The following is a 16,257-nucleotide window of genomic DNA, read 5'->3' on the forward strand; positions in this document are numbered from 1 at the left end:
GCAGCCTGCCCCAGGGAATATCAACTCTGCTGCCTACTGTGTGGTATAACCTTGGGCAAGTTTCTTACTCTCTGTGTCCTCGTGTGTAACTTGGGGAGGGTAACGGTTTCCTTTTCAAAGTTGTTGTAACTATGAGTTAACACACACAGAGTTCTTAGAACAGTGATTATGGTCGTGTTATTTAATCTCTACCCAGAAGGTAAAGTTTCTTGTGTTATGTACTAGTCAGGATGTGCTAGGGCAGTGGTTCTCAACCTGTGGGTCACGACCCCTTTGGGGGTCGAACAACCCTTTCACAGGGGTCACCTAAGACCATCAGAAAACACATATATAATTACATATTGTTTTGTGATTCATCACTATGCTTTAATCATGTTCAATTTGTAACAATGAAATTGGGGGTCACCACAGCATGAAGAACTGTATTAAAGGGTCGCGGCATTAGGAAGGTTGAGAACCACTGTCTTATAAGAAGAGACACCAGAGAGCTTCTCTCTCTCTGTCTCTCTGTCTCTCTGTCTCTCTGCCTTGTGAGGACACGGAAAAGACAGCCATCTGCCACCTGAGCTCTCACAGAAACCCGTGGCACCTGATCCTGGACATCCCGCCTCCGGACTGTGAGGCGTGTCCTGTGAGTGAAGCCCGCCTGTGGCATCCGATGGCACCTGAGCTGAATGATTCCTCTGCGAGTCGGCACAGGCTCGGAGGGGCCAGGAGAGCGAGGCAGGGCCCCGCGGCGCTCAGAGCAGGAGGCCCCGCGGGCTCAGCCGTGAGAAATCGTGCCATGGGGCACCGAAACAGCCATTTCATGCTGTTTTATCACAGCAATTAGCATCCACATGGGAGGAAGAATGTTAAAGTCCAAGGTCCTTGACTTCAATTTAAAAACCTCAGTACTACACGTGCGTAGCTTAAAAGTCAGCCGTGTCACGCAGCTTACGATGACACGCTGTCCTCCGCCGCCCCGACTCCACCAGCTCACCACACACTCAACTCCTCAAGCTCATTCCATCTGCTATTTCTTGATTCACATTGTTTATGCATCTATTTTATCCTCCCTCGAAGACAGTGGTTCTCAACCTTCTGGCCCTTTACATACAGTTCCTCATGGTGTGACCCAACCATAAAATTATTTTCGTTGCTACTTGATCACTGTCATGCTGCTACTGTAATGAATCGTCATGTAAATATCTGATATGCAGGATGGTCTTCGGCGACCCCTGTGAAAGGGTCGTTCGACCGCCAAAGGGGTCGCGACCCACAGGTTCAGAACCGCTGATCTGAGGGAACACCTATAACACTCCCGAGGGCCTACTGTCAGGCATTTCATATATCAAGTCCGTTTCATTTGATATATAAAAGCCATTCACCCCATTTTACAAATGAGAAAACTGAGGCACAGAGAGATGGGACAATTGGTCCCAGAGCAAGTCAGTGGCAGAGCCAGGGTCTGACCCTCAAGTGTGTTGGCCTCCAGAGTCACACACACACACATCGGGTTTCTTAGCCTTGGCATTACAGACATCGGGCTGGGTAACTCGTTTGGGAGGAGTGAGGGCGCGGGGAGGCACTATCCTGTGCGTCGTAGGAAGTTAAATGGCATCGCTGGCCTCTCCGTGCTAGGTGACTGTAGCACCCCAGTCCCCCAGGGGTGACAACCAACCATCTCCCCAGACGTGGCCAGCTGACCTGTAGAAGGAAACACCACCCCAGCTGAGAACCACGGATGTCGCAGAAGCTTTGGCTGGGCTTTCGGTTGCTGCCTTAGGCCAGGAAACAGGGTTCTGCCTTTTGGGGGTCCCGTCCTGTCTGACGCCCTCCCTACAGGGCTAGGGGTCCGTGGAGCCGAGGAGTCGTGCCACCTGCAGCACTCCACCTTTCTGAGCCACACTGCGTTTCCCAGGGCCCACGAGGGCTTGCGGCCAGTCCTCCAGGCTGCTGGGGTGTGCCTTCCTGCCCCTGAGAGGCAGCTACGGTGTCATCCAGGGCAGAGGGAGGTGGACGTGCTGGGCGTGCAGAGGGAGGTGGATGGAGCTGGGCGTGCACACCGTGTGGTCTGGACACAGGCACACCCACGGCCCCTCCGCTGCCGGAGGCTTCTGAGAGGAGGAGGGAGGTGGTGGGCTCTGGGCAGGGCCTCCCTTGGTACCCTGGCTGACCCTGTAAATAGGAGGCCGCCTGCTCCAGACCCCAGCTGCTGGTGTTCCTGGTAGGAATATGGGTATAGGTCACTCATTTGTGACACATCAGTGTAAGTTTATTCGCTTCTTTTTGTGGAAAAAAGAGGATTTAGAGCTCATACACCTCCCTCTTTGCTTCCTCTTCCCATCCTCCCTACGAAGCTCCCTAATAGGTGTGGTTAAATCAATACTCCAGGCTGACATCATTTTTATGTAAACTCATGTTTACTGATGGGCCAAGTTATTTCATATTTTTCTCTTGAGTAAGTTTTTGTTTTTGTTCTTCTTGTGTGTAATTTTCCTGTGTCCCTCTTTTGTCCCCAAATCTCACAGCACTAGGCACTCCCTCTGCCTATGGACCGACACTCGATGCCCAGTTTTCCCGCTTTCTCACAGCCTCACCACCGTCGCCGGAAACTTCCTTCCGATGCTACTGAGCAAATTCCTCTGCTCCTCTCCCCCGAAGGGTCTTCTCGCTGGTCCCATCTCCTCTCTCTCGTTTTGCTCCTCTGTTGTCCTGGAGCACAGCTGCGGGTAGCTTTCTACGAAAAGGCGGATGGGAGAGAAATGCGCAGGCCTGCGGCGTTTGCTCTCCCTCACACTCAGCTGGTAGTTTGACCAGCAAAGATGTCTGGGCAGAAAGTTACTTTCTCTGCGAATGCTGAGGCTTTGCTGCCTTCTAGCTTCTGCAATGGCTGCTGGAAAATCTAATGCGGCCCTGCTCCCCTCTTCCTGGCATGTGGCTTGCCTTCTCCCTCTCTCTGGTAGCTCTCAGCTTTCTCTTTGTTAAGTCTTGAAATCATACGCGGTGTACATGTGGGCGGGTCTTTTTCATTATGCTGGCCCTAGGTCGACCCTTCCAGTCTGAGGAGGGACAGGTGGCTCTCCCTCCAACTTCGGTCTCATTCTGGATCAATGAGGTGCGGACTATCGTTAAGTGGCCCCAAGCTTTAAGTCCAATGTGTTTTAAGGCACCATGGTGGCCAAAACAAGTTTGCCAGCCAAACGCAGGCTCCAAGCCTCTAGTCTGTGCCATCCACTGAAGACAGTCACGAGTATGGGCTTTGCCCTGGCCAGTTTGGCTCAGTGGATAGAGGGTTGGCCTGCAGATGGAAGGGTTCCAGGTTCGATTCTGGACAAGAGCATGTACCTCGGTTGCAGGCTCAATCTCCAGCCCTGGGAGGGGTGTGTGCAGGAGGGAACCAATCAGTTATCTCTCTCACATCCATGTTTCTCTCTCTCTGTCTCCCTCCCTTCCGCTCTAAAAATCAATGGAAAAATATCCTCAGGTGAGGATTTAAAAATTAAAAAAGAGTATGGGCTTTGAAGACAGACAGATGAGCGGACAGACCTGGTTTTGACTCTTAGCTTCTTAGCTGTAAAATACAGTTTCAAATCATAGAGCTGTTGTAAGGAATATATGAAATAATGCAAGTGAAGTGCTTAGTGCAGGGCCTGGCATGTAGTAAAGGTTTCATTTATAATAGCTGTTATTGTGGTGAATCAGAGAATAGTATATATGTAATGAAAGGGTAATATGCTAATTAGACTGGATATCATCCGGACGTCACTCTGGACATGCTTCCTGATGAAGCCGCGGCTGGAGGGAAGCCAGTGTCTGCAGCCTGGGGAAGGAAGGCCTACTCTTGCACGAATTTTCGTGCATCGGGCCTCTAGAGCCAATTCATGAGACTCCCTCACATTTGGAGCAGTGGCGCCACCTCGTGCTCATCATTAAGAACTGCAGCGCAGTGTAGCGAGCCTAACAGAGGTTTCAGAGCCAAGTTGGGCTTTAGGGTCAAACAGACAATGGTATTCATCATCTCGGAAAAGAAAGCCAAGAAGCTTTGAGATGTTAATGGAAAGAGACAGGATTTGAACCAGCGGTGCGATTTCCTAGCTATTGCACCAAACCACACTGCTGTTCTGCCAGCGCATAGCGGTGTCTGACCCACAGCCACCTGACTCCATCAAATGCGGGGCTTCCCTTCTCTTGGTGGGCCAGCAAGACAGGGGCAGAGAGAGAGGGAGGGAGGGGGATGTTCAGCCCCCACAGGCACAGTCAGAATTCTGCACAAAGAAAAAACATTAAGAGCCTATTTCAGTTTCAGCATACGTGCACGTTTTGTGTTGTACAGTTTAGGTATTGTTTGCATTTTGTATTGTTTGTATTGCATGTTAGAGGGTAGATACAATTTTTTGTTAGAGGCTCCATATAATTTTTTCCATTTAAGGTTGTAATCTGGCTGGCTTTCTATTACATGCAGCCAAACATCTCTTGCAGCACAGCCCGATCCTCTGTGGCTCCATCAGAGATTATGAAAATTCCCTTCTGGCCACAAATCCCAAATCTGAACCCACAGCTCCAGGGCCCCTCCCTTTCTCTTCGTGGAAGAGTCCTGCTGAGACCCCAAGCCAGTGGTCAGTGATCATGGGCCTGGGCATTGCCCACAAGGTGGTTTTCAGTTCCCTTCAGCACAAGCACCTGAAATGAATCCAGTCGTGTTGGAGGACCAAACTGCTTGGAGCTGCCATTGGCCTGGACTTGAAGACACCAACCAGGCTGCACCTGGGCCACCAGGGGGCGCCCGACTCCGACCAATCTTACCTGACTCCCAGGTTCCAATAGGGGCTCAGGAATGAGCCTCCTTTTAAACCACCCAAGGTGATTTTAACATAGCCATCCTGCTATCCCTAACCCCTCTCTCCCATTACACACACACACACACACACGCACACACACGTACACACACACGCACAGCCAGTCTACAGACCAGCCAACTGGGCTGGCTGCCCACCCCTTCCTTATTGAGTATATTTTCAAAGTCCTGGGGATTAGAACTCTCTCCTCATTCCACTCCTCCAAGTCCATCCTTCTTTCTGGTGATCTTTAGATCATTCTGGGGTTTTGAAAACGTCTTTATCACCATAATACACCTTCGATGCTCACAGCTGTACAACCAGTGAACAAGGCGGTGGCACGGATTATGGCCTCCTTGGCAGAAGAAGAAACTGAGGCATGGTCAGATGTAATGACTGACACACAGTAAGTCACTGGTGGCACTGGGGAGAGAACCAGGTCACCAAACCACTCCTGGACCTGCCTGAATTCCAGCCTATTGATGGGCGAGGGACCCTCTCCGACAACCATGTCACCAGGGCTGCGTCTTTGGGAGAAACTTAATGGAAAGTGTTGATTCACAAACAGGTCAAGACAACTGCTTTCCTGCCACTGACTTGTTGTGCAACTTGGGGCAAGTCTCTCTGCGCCTCTGTCGAGTCTGAAGATGGCCCCTGGGTCCCCCTCTGAGACGTCCTGTGGCCTTCTCACTGGGGCCTAAATCATCTCCACCCCTTTGGGGCTTCCAAGGTCTTCGATCAAAATGCCCAGGGCTAATGGTAGCACTGTCGTGCAACAGTAGTGATGACATTAATCTCCATCCTCAACTGCTTTCTATAGCTGGGCCCCCATAAGCTTCAGCGTTTAATGTAATCCTTACCACCACCCCAGGAGCTACCTGGTTCTACTACCTTCCCCCATTTACCCGAGGACACACAGAGAGAGAGAGAGAGAGAGAGAGAGAGAGAGACCCAGGTATATGCCCTGACCAAGAATCAAACAGGTTACCTTTCCATGCACAGGACGATGCTCCATCAACTGAGCCACTCCGGCTGGGCACCTTCCCCATTTTATAGATAAGGAAACTGAGGCTCAGAGAAGTAAGAAGTAAAATAAGTAGGTGAGACTGGAGCCCCGGAAGACCTGACCTCAAAGGTGGGCTCTTTCTTCTACCATATGCTGCTCAGGGAAGCTTCTGGAACTCAGCTTTAGAGATTCGGGGTCTGCCCAGTAAAGTCTGTGGTCCCTGAGCTGCCCCTCGCGAGGTATTATGGGAACTGTAAGACACAGACAGAGCCCAGACCAGCATGGCCCAGGGCCCCCAGCCTCCCACACTCCCGCCACCAGTCCCGCATCCCGGGCCCACAAGCAGACGCCACAGCCCCGCCGGAGCCTGTGAGCAGATGCAGATTTATTATCGCACAGATTGCAGCATCCTGAACCCTTGCCCCAAACACCAGCCCCCAAACCAGGCCTGGAAGCTGACGGCCTGGGCCAGACCAAGAAACCTGGACAACGACCCAGAGCCCAGGCCTGGAGCCTGGCAGCCCTCAGCAGTGCCCAACCCGCCCTCATTCCCTAGGAGTCCAGAAAAGCCCAAACAGAGGCAGAGCCACGGGCCCTGGCCAGTGGAGGATGGCGAATCCGCAGGCTTCTCTCCGCAGAAATGCAGTCCATGACCCAGCCACACGGCGAGGCCCCCGCAGGGCTGAACAGCAAGTGTGAAGCTGGACAGAGGTCCCAAGTATTGAGGGGGAAGGGCAAGCACACCCATCAGAAGGCACTTCAGGCCGCAGAGCTGGCCTGGGGAGGCCGGGCCACCACTCCACGGCCCCCGGGTCCACAGGAGCAGAGGGAAGGAGAGCAGCAGCCGGTCAGCTCTACCTGGACGTCACTGTCCCGTCCTTCCTGCCTGGGGGCCGGGAACGTTCACTCCATCCGCCCAGGGGCAGCTTCTGCCAGCCCTCAGCTTCTACCCACCGCAGCCAGCACAGGGCCCGAGACCCAGGTGGTGCCAAACATCCGTGATGAGCTGCATGCAAACCTCTCTGCCACGAACGCCAGGGGCTCGTCATCACACAGACGCACCGGGTGGGAGCCTTGGACCCGGTCCTCTCCCTGGGAAATGCTTGCTGACAAGCAGCCTGTCTGCAGCACCTGCCTGAACGTCTGGCCCAGGGGAATCTGTCTGGGCCTCCAAAAGCTTCCATGCGCAATGTCCCCTGAGCCTGCGGCGGGCCCTGGTGGGGGAAGCGGCCAAACCAACTCACCGGGCATCACGGCAGCTTTATCTCGCCAGCCCAGGCTCCGGCAAGGTGACCTCCGCACCGTGAGCACACTTGAAACTCTAAGTTCAATGCCAGCCTCAGGCTCAGACACACCCAAACACAGGGGCCATCCTAACTCCCCAGCCCTTCTTCCCAGCCCCACTCACTGGCCACCTGGTCAGTAGCTTCCTAGCCAAAGGCTCCAGTGCCTCCCGTCTCCTCCTCTTCCGTTGGTCCGGAAGGGAAGCTAGCTGGACAGGTGAGAGGAGACAGGAGCACTGCATTCTGGGATATTCAAACCGAGCATGTCCATTTCCTCTACTGTCATCCAGAACACCTGTAAGCAGGGGACAGCGTGTGTGCTGGGTCAAGACCGTCTGAGAGGGTCTCCCTCACGGCTGGCCCACCCAGGGAGCTGTCAGCCCAGCAGCCAGAGGTTAAGTTAAAGCAGGAGAGAAGGAACAAAAAAGGGACTGGGATTTCATATTAATACTCTGGTTTGGTGACTTCTCCCAAAACACACAAAGCCCAGGGAGGGGGTGACCTACGGACAAGGTGAGGGAATGGATGAGGATGAGGGACAGGAGCAATCAGGGCTTTCCCTGCCCCTGGGCAAAGGTCGAGGAGGGCTTCCAGCACATTCTATCCCTCTGGGCACCTCCACACCCAGCACGGGCACCATGGGAGGCCTCCTTAAATGTTTGCAGCGTGGGTGTGAGCTGGGACCCAGGGCTCCAGGTCCAGAGTCCAGTCCTCCTTGGCCACCCTGCCCAGCGCTGCAGAAAGGTGGGTCTCTGTGTCCTCAGACAGCGAGAAGGTCAGGTGAGGGAAGGAGGGAGGGTACACGGAGGCTGGGCCAGGTTCAAGGCAGGGTTCAAGCCTCGGGCTTGATCTTCTCTGGGGCAAGATACCTGCCGCACGGCTCTGACTCGGTGGGATCAGACACAATTCATTTTCCCTCCAGATGCTGCCTCTGCTCACTTGCAGGTGCTGTTCCCTTTGCCTGGTTCATGCTTCCCTTCCTCTCTCCTCCCCGCTGCCAACAGGCTCACCCCCTCCCTCCTTCAGGTCCCTGCAGCACTCATTCCCCACCCCCTGTGAAACACACATGTACCCCAGGCGGCACCTCCAGGCTAATGTTGTCATTGGCTGTTTACATGGGGACAGGACAGGGATTCCTTCTCCTTCTCTGGGACTGAGATGGATCCCCCAGCCCACACTGAGCTAGGACCTGGGAGGAGGGCCTTTGGAGGGGCAGGCAGGAGGCAGACACCCTGTGAGCATCACCAAGCACAGGACTTACCCTGTAAAGACTGGTCCTCGCAGGAGAAAGATTTTATTTGTCTGGTAGATACTTCAGCCTGAGACCAGGGAGAACCACTTATCCTTTAACCCAGCCCACTTCACCTCCTTTTCATGGGACCTTACCCAGACCACCCTCCCAGCTCCATCAGAGGGAGAAAACCAATGGACAGAACCAACGGACTGACAGAGGGTTTCAGGGACGCTGGGGGCTGGGGTGTGAGAGAGGAAAAGAGGCAGAGAGAAGAGGGTCCAGCCATCCCAGCTGAACTCCCTCCAGACCTGTGAGGGTCTGGGGAGCCAGGGGCAAGAGCTGTTTTGCCTGACATTTGAGCTGCGAGACTTTTACATAATGAGCTGTAAATTAAGGGTTTACTCCCACTATGTTCACCCCATTTCTCATTCCCTAGGAGTCCAGGAGTGAGTCCCTACTGTATCCCTAGATCCCAGCAAAGCAGTTGCTCAGTAAATGTTTGTCAAATGAATGGATAAGTGAGAGAAGCCCCCAGTGCGCACCTGATAGAAACCAGGTGCTCACAAATGCTGAGCTAATGAGAGGTGCACGTGGTGTGTGTGTGTGTGGCATGATCTATCAAATCCACATTCTAGATCCCTGCCTCTGATGGGGGGTGGGGCTCAATTAACCACAGGATGAAGGCCCAGGAGGCAACAGGCCATTTTTTCCAGCAATTCCAACACCCTGGTGCCCAGAACTTTCGATTAGCTCCCACCCCCTCCCCCAGCCTCACCTGGCAGACGAGGGTCAGGTCAGGAGGTGAACGAAGAGGATAGCCAGGCCGATGTTAAGCAGGATCACCATGCAGATGAGGACGGTGTTGGGGACCTGAAAGCAAGGGAGAGAGGCTGCCTGCGTCCCCATGGCCTCTGAACCACCCCCTCCTCCCCTTCCCATCACTACAGGCGGACAGAAAGCAGGAACCTCGGAAGGGCCCTCCTGAGAGCACCCCCTCCCCCCCCCGCTGTGTCCAGCACCAGGACGGAGGCCACCAGAGCTGGAAGAGTTCCTTGGAACCCAGGAACGGGCCTTGCCTCGAAGTCCTCCGGGGCTGCATTCATCAGACCCTAGGAGCCTAGTGTCACTGTCACTGCAATTCCTACCTAGGTCCTAGCCTCCTCTAACAAGCCCTAGTGGGCCCTTCCTGGTCCCCCCCACCTCCCCGCAGGTAAGCCCTCCCTGCTACACCTTGTAGAAGAGGATCCCCCTGGCCCTGCAGATGCACCCCTCACTCCCTGCCATGCCAGCTGCTTAGGCTCCCAGCTGCCCCAGGCTCCAGAGAACTGCCCCCTGCTGACCAGATAAAGGTCCACAGGCCAGGCCCCCGCCATCGGGGACTCTGCAGTGTAACATGCTCCCAGGTCTCCCAGGGATCAGGCTGTCCCTGACTGAGCCCACATCCCTGTTGGGGTTCCCCCAGCCCAATCCTGTGCCATCACCCCCCCCCAAGAGATCTACTATAAAACGGTACCTATAGTTAACAAGCATAAAAATGTTTTTGGAGATGATGAACGTATTTAGTACCTTGCTTGTAGTGATGGTATCATAAATGTATGGATATGTCTAAATTCATGAAGATGTATACATTAATGTGCATAATTTTTGTATTTAAATAGCGCAATAAATCTTTAGAAAACATGTAATTACTTATACTGGGAAACTAGCAAGAGGCAAGCCAATTTGGGTTTCTGAATTGTGAAAGGATTCAGAAATCAAAAGCACCATTACTTCAGAAGACAGGTGGCAAGGTGAAAAGCAAAACTGGCATATTGAAGCTCACCAGTCATCTAGAGGCATCCATTCATTAAAATAGCCCTAATCAGGTGTTCATGTCTCATTTCTAAATGCGGCTGGACACCCAGTGGATGCTTGAGGGATCTCTGAGAACAAACAAATAATGGGGCAGGAGCTGGGGAAAAATGAACTCTTAAAAGAACCTTGGAATAAACAGATGAATTAAAAACATTATCATCCTCAGGAATAGAGAGAAAAGATTAGATGCAGCAGCCGGCGCTTCTGGTATTCCGGGCCTGCGGGAGGTAACGCGGGGCGGGTTCGAACCCGGAACCACCGCCCGGTGCGGTGCCCTGGGCAAGCTGCTCAGCCTCGCCGAGCGCCTACCCACCAGCTACCGTGAGCCACATGTTTCCAAATACTGACTCGCCTGACAGCGTTAGTAACCCTGTGGGGCTATGTTATTAGCCTCTATTTAACAGATGAAGAAAAGGAGGCTCGGAGAAGCGAAGTCATTGCCCAAAGGCGCCCAGATGACAAAGGGCAGAGCCGGGACGAGCGGCCAGGGAGGCTGGCTCCGGACTTTATGCTCTTAACGGTCACCCTGGTCTCCTTCCATTCCCTTATCTGAAAAGTTGGCCTAATCATGCCTATTTCATAAATACTAGTAAAAGGATGACCAGTAGTTAGGTGAAAAAAATGCAGGGCCAAGGCAGAGGCAGCCAGCCAGTGTCGCTCTTCCTGGGACCAGCAGGGGGAGCGCTGGGACCAGAAACGACTTAGCCTCGCAGGCCCAATTCCGTGTTCCCAGCTCTTTTAAAAATATATATATATATATATTTTGATTTTTTACAGAGAGGAAGGGAGAGAGTTAGAAACATCGATGAGAGAGAAAATAGATCAGCTGCCTTCCGCACACCCCCTACTGGGGATGTGACCACAACCGAGTGACCGGAATCGAACCTGGGACCCTTCAGTCCACAGGCGGACGCGCAATCCACTGAGCCAAACTGGTTAGGGCTTCCCCGCTCTTTTACCTAGTTTACCCTTGGTCTCCTTGCTGCAGCCAGAATCATGTTTAGAAAACAAATCTAATCAGGCCACTCACCTTAAAACCCTCCATGCAGAGAACAACAATACCCCACTCTGGGGGGCTCCCGTCACTCTAAGTACAAGGTCTGTATCAGAGCCAGGAGGGCCTCCTTACTCTGCAGCCTCATTTCTCAGGAAGAAGAGACAGCCTGGGGCGGGGCCAGTCTGCAACTGGGGGCCTCTGATGCCCCCATCACAATCTCAGCACGAGTCCTGTGTCAGACCATCCCATGCCTGCATCATGCCCACAGCTTCTAGAACTCACAGGCTATCGTGAACACACTTGGGCATCTCAGCTTTCCAGCAAAGAAAAAGAAAAGTGTCCGCCCTTGGGGACCTCCCCCCACCCTGTCCTGCCTGTCCCCTCCTCGGCTGGCCCTACCTGGTTGGTAGAAGTCTGGAGCCAGCTCCCTGGCCAAACTGCGGGCAACGTTGCACTCTTGGTTGGCAGCCAGGGCAGCCTGTTCTGCAGCTTCAGCTTTGGCCTTGGCATGGCTTGTCCTAGGAGACAACATGATGGAAACTCAGCATCCTTCCAGAAAACCAGCCCTCTGTCCCTTCTCCCCAACTCACAAAGAGACACCTTGGACAGAGCATTCATTCACTCAGGCTGTAATGAATATTTATTGAGGCCTGTGGCCCAATACTGTGCATTCCCCAGAACATTTCCTCTTCTTTCTGGGCATACAGATAGGCATTTCCCAGCCTCCCTTGCAGCTAGGCACGGTCAGGTGACTGAGTCCTAGGTAATGCATTGTGGGAAGGAGTGATGTGTGCTCTTTCCAGGCCTGGCCTATAAAAATTTCTCCTATGATTCTCTGTTTCCTCTCTTTTGTCTCCTGTTGCTGGTGAAATGCAAAGGAGGCCAAGGCCCCAGAACAGGGCACTTGATCTTTTTTGTGTCACAGACCCCTTTGGCATCCGGTGGCGCCTATGGATCCTTTTTTAAGATGCAAAAAGGACATATGATTACAAAAAGATGCCATTATATTGACCCGCGGTTATCAAAATATTTAAAGGACCACATTTGTAATACAATATATTCTTTATTAATATATTAAACAAAATACTAGCAGGTCTATTACCTACTGCAATTTTAAAGTACAAATTAGCATAACGGATAGTTCAAGGGTCTGCAACAATAGTAATGTGACATGTGATTTCTACTGGTGACAAAGTCACAGATATACTAATACTACTGTAGTCCATTGCTTTTTTCCATGATTGAGGAAAATGCTAAGTTTCAGTTAGAGGCTGATGAAAATGAAGATGTAGCTTTCCCATCGGTGGTAAACACTTGGTGCTCCGCCAGGATCCCTTTAGTGGGCAGATGTACCCACCCCTAGGTGCTGTACTCCCTGCTACTGGCTCATTGCTGTCCCATAGAACTGCAACCAATAGAAGACACCTTGCTCCAAGGCCAAAACAACCTCCCCACCCTGCAAACAGGCAGGCAGCCCAAACCAATGACTGATGACACCCCAGTTCCCTCTTGCACCTAGAGGAACCAACTCTATGGTACAAGCCAGGCTCAAGAGTGCCTGTGGGACCAGGTTAAAGCAGGGTGCCAGGTAAGACCACATCCTGCTCAGCCACTCCCTGTCCAATCCTGCTTCCTTCACTCCCCTCTCTCCTGTGAGTGTTTCCCCATTAAACCATGTGCACAAAAATCTCCCCCTCAGACTCAGCTTCTAGGGAATCTAACCTAAAACAGCATCCAAGTCCGTGGACTCCCCAGATTACATCCAGAGAACCCTCTGTGGACTCCACTTTAAGAAACACTGTGGAAGGAACCTGGGTCCATAAATGACTATAACAAAGAACAAAGTCCCCTCCCACAGTCCCACATTGGAATGTTTAAGCATTAAGTTTAAACATTAAATGTAGAACATTTAAGCAAGTCTTAAACATGTATTGCATTAAACACCTGAGATTCAAGGGATGCTTATTTCAGCTGTTAGTCTAGACTAGTGATGGCGAACCTTTTGAGCTCGGCGTGTCAGCATTTTGAAAAACCCTAACTTAACTCTGGTGCCGTGTCACATACAGAACTCTTTTGATATTTGCAACCATAGTAAAACAAAGATTTATATTTTTGATATTTATTTTATATATTTAAATGCCATGTAACAAAGAAAAATCAATCAAAAGAATGAGTTCGCGTGTCACCTCTGACACGCGTGTCCTAGGTTCGCCATCACTGGTCTAGCCTGATTAATAGAAGCACCTACTAAAATAGTAACAGCCCCATTGATGAATGGGCTGGCACTGCTCTAAAGGAACTAGGAAAAATATCTCATGTAATCATCACAATGCCTTAAAAAGCCGGTGCTGTCATTATTTTCCCTATTGTACAGAAAAGGAAACTGAGGCATGGAGAGGCTACGCGTGCCCTTGGTCACAGAGTCATGAGTGCAGGAGCTGGGAATGTGAACCGGGCGACTCCAGACCTGTGTGCATGAGCATGCGCCATGTGTGGCCAGGAGCTGAGGACAGAGACCCCGATGGACGAGAAAAGCCCACTCCCTGCCCTCATCAAACAAACAAAAGTCTATAATAATAAAAGCGTAATATGCTAATTAGACCAGACAGCCAATGACCTTCCGGACGTCCTTCCGGACGAAGCTGAGGCTGCGAGGGCCGAGCCCCTTGCAGGACTTTCGTGCATCGGCCTCTAGTTATTTAATAAACTGGAACTGGGTTAAGAGTACTTCACTGTGGGTCATGAGATGTGCCATGAAGGAAGAATAGAGAAGGCAATGAAAATGTAGAGGAGAGACTTGCTAGAGATGGGGAGGGGGTGTCAGGGAAGGTTTCCTTGAGGATGTGACATCTGCGGTGAGACCTGAAGACATACTTCAATTAGGCCCCTAAGAGGTGAGGTGGGGACAGCAAGCCAGGGAGAGGGAAGAGTATGTGCAAAGGCCCTGAGAGGGGGCAAGAGCGCAGTGCCTTGGGGAACTGAAAGGTCAAATTAGTGCTCACATGTGCAGTGAGTTAATTCCTCAGCCAGGGGTGCCCCTCTATCTCTGTATCTCAATCTCCAGCACAGAATTGGGCCCCCAATAAGGGAGGTAAGTTTTACTAAGCTCCTACCATGTGCCAAGCCCTTTATGTTGTCCCTTTTGGTCCTCAAAATTGCCTGGGAGGTAGTTTTACTGTCCCTACTTCACAGGTGGGGAAACTGAGTCTCAGACAGGTATATTACCCAAGGAAGCAAAATAATAGTTAACACAAAGTATTTACTATATGCCAAGGACTTTACAGAAATTAACTCACTCAATTTCCCCAATAACTGCATGTGGCAGATGTTATCACCATCACCCCCCTTTACAGAGGAGAAATCCAGGCCACAAGAGTGCTTTATGGCTCTCGCCCAAACTTACACAGCCAGCAAGTGACAGAGTGAGATTTTGAACTAAGGCATTCTGGGAGCTGGAGTCTGTGTCCTTAACCACAGGCTATGCTTCCACTCAATAGTGAGTAGTGGAGCCGGCTGGAGTGGCTCAGTTGGTTGAGCATCATCCCATGTACAAAAGGTTTGACTCCTGGGCAGGGATTCATGCTCAATCCCTGGCAGGGGGCATGTAAGAGGCAGCCGGCAGCCGATCAATGTTTTGCTCTGACATTGATGTTTCTCTTTTACTCCCTCTCCCTTTGTCTCTCTCTCTCTCTCTAATTCAATAAAAAATATTTTTTAAAAATAGTGAGTAGTGGAGTTCAAGCCCAGAACTACCTGAGCTCCAAGCCTCTGGCCGCGCCACTCTGCCATAATAATGTTTACTGAAGGAGAGCATGTTTTACAGAATGGAAGTATACATAAACGAATGCACCGTGCACATATGTAAGGCAAGGGGGCAGCCTAGGGGACAGTTAAGAGTGTGGCTTTGCAGTCAGCAGCCTGGACTCCAATTTTGGCTCTGCCAAGGCTGGGGCCAGGCTGATGCAAAAAGCCATCCACCTCGGGCTCTAAATTTAGGGGGATGCCAAAAAAATTGGTAATGGAGATACATAATATTTTAATGAGATATTTTTAAAAGTCAAAATTCATGCAAAGAAAAATCCTAGATGAATAAGCTATAACAAGTTTAAACAAAGATCAGGTCAGACCCAGCACTTGCACGAGTCCCCCTCGCTGTCCTCACCTCTGTCCCAACACCACTGGTACTCTAGGACCTTGGGTGAGTGAGTGGCTTTGCCTCTCTGTGCCTCAGTTTCTTCAACTGTAGGATAATTCTCCCCTCTTGGAGGTGCTATGAAAACTGAGAGGCCGCACATGAAAGTGTATAACAGCCCAAGATGGGGCTGAGTGATGATGACGATGATAATGGTATTGTCGGTGATGGTTGTGGTTGTGGTGGTGCAGGAGGAGGAGGAGGAGGAGAAGATGGATGAAGGAGGAGACATTTGTGACATCAAAGCTCACTGTGCTACATGCATTTCCCAGGCTCATGTTTGCCGGTCCATGGGTATGTGTGATTCAAAGTTCTAAACTTTTCAGAGACGCATACGTCCCTGGAAACCTGAAACCTCAGGTGGGGGGAGCAGGGAACAGGCTGGGCAAACCTTCCAACTGAGAAAATGTCCTTTTTTGGTAAAGCGAGCTGGGTGAGCTGGCTCCTGGTGCTCTGGGGCTCTGCTGCTGGGTCCTAGGCCCAATGGTAGCCTTCACACTGCACCCTGGAGGATTCTCAGACAGGGGCCCGGGGGGGGAGGAGGGGTCATCTGTGGACCCTCCACGGAGCCAGAGCTGGGTGGCCACACAACACATTCCTCTGCCCATGTCCAGCAGTCTGGCCAACATATTCCTTTATCAGCCCCCCTCTTCATTGCCTGCGATTTATGGTATGGCTCCCCAGTGCCCCAGCCTTCAAGCCAGGAGTCCCAGCATTCTGCACCCTCCCTCCTCATCTCCTTTCAGCATCCACAGCCATCAATCACCACCTCTTGTCTCTTCTGGTCCCTCTATGGCTCTTGACTTTGCCCGTCTCTCCATTCTTCTGTCACTTCTCCTGTAAAGCCCCGCCCCACCCTCCCCAATCCCCC

The 16,257-nt window shown here is 51.7% G+C and overlaps 1 long non-coding RNA gene across 1 annotated transcript in view; it reads right to left on the reverse strand.

Annotated features, from left to right (window-relative positions):
- Positions 1-10,384: 10,384 nt before the first annotated feature.
- Positions 10,385-16,257, reverse strand: part of LOC107183084 — a 34,857-nt gene continuing 28,984 nt past the window's right edge. The window contains exons 2-3 of the long non-coding RNA XR_001513854.1: positions 11,594-11,712; positions 10,385-10,415 (exon numbers count right to left, since the gene is read on the reverse strand). This is a non-coding gene — a long non-coding RNA (uncharacterized LOC107183084). The remainder of the gene's footprint in view (positions 10,416-11,593; positions 11,713-16,257) is intronic.

Source organism: Myotis davidii, unplaced genomic scaffold (genome assembly GCF_000327345.1).
Source record: "Myotis davidii unplaced genomic scaffold, ASM32734v1 scaffold199, whole genome shotgun sequence".
NCBI lineage: Eukaryota > Metazoa > Chordata > Mammalia > Chiroptera > Vespertilionidae > Myotis > Myotis davidii.